The sequence below is a fragment of the Diceros bicornis genome, chromosome 12 (assembly GCF_020826845.1).
Source record: "Diceros bicornis minor isolate mBicDic1 chromosome 12, mDicBic1.mat.cur, whole genome shotgun sequence".
NCBI classification, from domain to species: domain Eukaryota; kingdom Metazoa; phylum Chordata; class Mammalia; order Perissodactyla; family Rhinocerotidae; genus Diceros; species Diceros bicornis.
Window position 1 is genome coordinate 3,444,851 of NC_080751.1, and position 3,406 is coordinate 3,448,256.

Here is a 3,406-nt window from a genome sequence, read left to right on the forward strand (position 1 = left end):
TTACAGCTTTTCCAGTGTTAAATTGTTTTTGATAAGGTGGCTGAATGCTATAGGTGCTTTGCTGGTTTGTTAATTTCACAAGCAAGTCAAACATGCTTCTTGACTCAGGTGGAAAAAAAAAGACCAAGTATGTTGCTGACACTAGCCAGAGGTGATGTTAGTCTGCCTTTAACTTGGTTAGCTTTGATGGGAAGGAATTTCATGGTGGGCTTTTTTTAAGTATTAAATCATTTATGAGTATTTAATATCTTTAAATAAAATCAACTATAGCATATTAGCCACACATAGATTATTTTATATGTTTTTCCTGACTTTTTATTTTGAAAGATTTCAAAACTACAGAAAAGTTGGAAACATAGTACAGTGAACATCCATTTCTCTGTCTAATTCACCAAGTGTTTACATTTTGTTACATTATCTATCCTCTCCCTGTGTGTGTATTTATCTTTTTTCTTTCTTTTCTGGTTTTTTTTTTTTTTGCTAATCCCCATGTAAATAAATTCAGTCATTATGATGCTTTTTTACACCTAAATATATCACCATGTATATCCTAAGAATAAGGACTTTTTTTTTACATAACTACCATACTGTTATCACACCCAAGAAATTTAACATTGATTCAATATCTAATATAAAATCCATACTTCCCAATTGCTCCCAAAATATCCTTTATATCTTTATACTTTTTTTTTTTTTTTTTTTGGTGAGGAAGATTAGCCCTGAGCTAACATCTGTTGCCAATCCTCCTCTTTTTGCTGAGGAAGACTGGCCCTGGGCTAACATCTGTGCCCATCTTCCTCTACTTTATATGTGGGATGCCTGCCTCAACATGGCTTGACAAGTGGTGCATCAGTCCACGCCAGCGATCTGAACCTGAAAACCCTGGGCTGCCAAAGCAGAGCACACAAACAACCACTACACCAACGGGCCGTTGTGTTTTTATTGTGAACTCAGGCAAGGTTCATGCTTTGAGTTTAGTCTCTTTCCTTTCACCCTTTTCTCTAGAGCAATTGCCCTGCTGTTTTTTTTTTTTTTACGTCTTTTCTGATACTAACGATTTTGAAGAGTACAGGCTAGTTGGCTTATAGAATGTTCCACATACTGGAGTTGTCTGAGTGTTTCTTCGTGATTAGATTTAAATTAAAGAATGTTGCCTAGATGTTATGCACTTCCCATTTGTGTGACATCAGGAGGCACGTGATGTGAGTTTGTCCCATTGTTCCTGGTGCTCGATTTGGTTCAAGTAACATCTGCCTTACCTTCCGTCATAAGATGCTTTTTCACTTTATAATTAAGAAGGAACTTGTGAGGCCAAGTGAATATCCTGTTCTTCAACAACCTTTCACCCAGTAGTTTTAACATCAATTGATGATTATTAGCCTGAATTAAATAGGAGTTGTAACATGGGGATTCTCTAATTCTGTCTTTCATTTTACATTTATTAGCTGGCAGTTTTTTGTGAAGAAGACATTTCCATTTTCCTTTCATACTTTCAGTATTCCTGTGGACTCACAGATTCTTTTTATATTCAATGTGTTAAAATTCATTATTCTTTTTGATGCTCAAATCATCCCAAATTTGGTAAATGGGACCCCCTCTAAGCCAGCTCTTAAGCACTTCCTTGCTTTTTAACAGAAGGTGTTCCAGGCTCACTTTGTATTTTCCCTGGCCCAGCTCTGTAATCAGCCATTACTTCAAAGTTTCATGGTGGACTTTTAAAATCTTTTATTGACTGCCCCCAAAAAGGTAAGAAAATAAGCTTTTCTTATTCTGAATTGCTGCTGGGTTATTAGCAGAAACATTGTTTTTCTTCATGGTGCACTGAGCCTCATTTTCATACACTAGTGGAAAATAGTAAGGACTAGCACTTACTTAGTATCGATATTTGGGAGCTTTTTAAAATTTTTAAATAAAAATGCAAACACTGCTCCTTGTGCTTTAATTTTCCTTTGGAAAAAAATTAATCATGTTATTGGAAATGTTAGTGTTTCCCAGAGTTCTACCATTGGTCCACCGCTCTTCTCTCGCACATTTTCAGTGAATTTCCCAAGTCTACATGTCCAGGCCAAGGCCCCTCCCCAGATCCTCGGGTTTATGCACAGCTATCTGCAGAACAGCTCCTTCTGGATGTTTTTAAGTACTTAGTAAGCCTAAAACAGCTTTTCATTCTCTCTTCCCATCCCCGGTCCTCCTCCTATTGTCCTGATTTCAGTAATGTGTCGTGTACATATAATGTCCATTATGAAATGTACATACAAGTATAGACATTTTAAAATAAACTTTCTCCTCCAGCATCCCAGAGCACACCACACTTTGGAGAATACTAACCTAGAAGATAGACCAATCTTCTTAACAGTGGCCCTCAAGGCCCTTCCTAGTCTGTTCCTGGCCCACCTCTTAGGCACATCGTGACACTCAGTACTGCTTGTCTCTCCAGGCCCATGCTCTCGTTTTTCTCAGCTTGGTGCTTTGCTATCCCTTCTGCCTGGTGTTCTCACCCCTTCCTCTCTGCTTTGTCTGGGTAGATCCCACTTTCTCTACAAATTCTACACCTTCCTACCCATCTTCTTCCCCACCAGGCTTATAAAGAGACAAAGATATCTTTGCAATGCAAGCTCAGGCAGCTGTCACCTTAAGTCAAGTGATCAAACTTAGCATCACCAACAATGGAGCCAACTGATATATACCCTTCTAATCCCAGTGATAGCTTGTACACACCTGTCATACTTAGCTGCATTGTGTTAAAACTATGCATGCATCTTTTTCAAGTGAATTCATTTAAGGTACGAACTGTGCTTTGTTCATCTAAATATCCACGGTGCATGGCGTAAAATAGACATAATACATTTTGAATGTTACACATGCAATAAAAATGTTATAATGAGGTTGGAGGGAAAATAATTGCCTGAGGTTCAGGTCTCCAGGGAAGCTTGACTCATCCCTTAGTTGTTAGGCATAGCAAATAACGCTTTTGGCAGATTTTCCTGGAGGTGGAGAATTAAAGGAAATATTCAAGGTTGATGGACTCTAAGTTTTAACTTTAAAAAAAAATGTTTGACTTCTTAGAGCAACCTATTGAATTTAATGAACTAAAGATTCCAAGTATGTAGGCTTTGTACTTACTGAACTCTATGGTTAATTATCAAGTAGAACACATGATTGTGTAGGGGAGGAAGGCATATTCCTTTACCCTCTAGGTTCCTCTGGCTGGTCTAAGAATTAAACTGAAATGAGACAGAATAACAGGAGAAAATCAAACATTTAATTACATGTATACATGGGAGAAACCCAGAAAAACTGAGTAACTCACCAAAAGGGCCAAAGCCAGCACCTTAAATAGCATCTGCAGCTCAAGACAAAGGAGGATGTTGGGAGTAGTGGTTTTGGAGTTCAAAGGGGAGGGAGG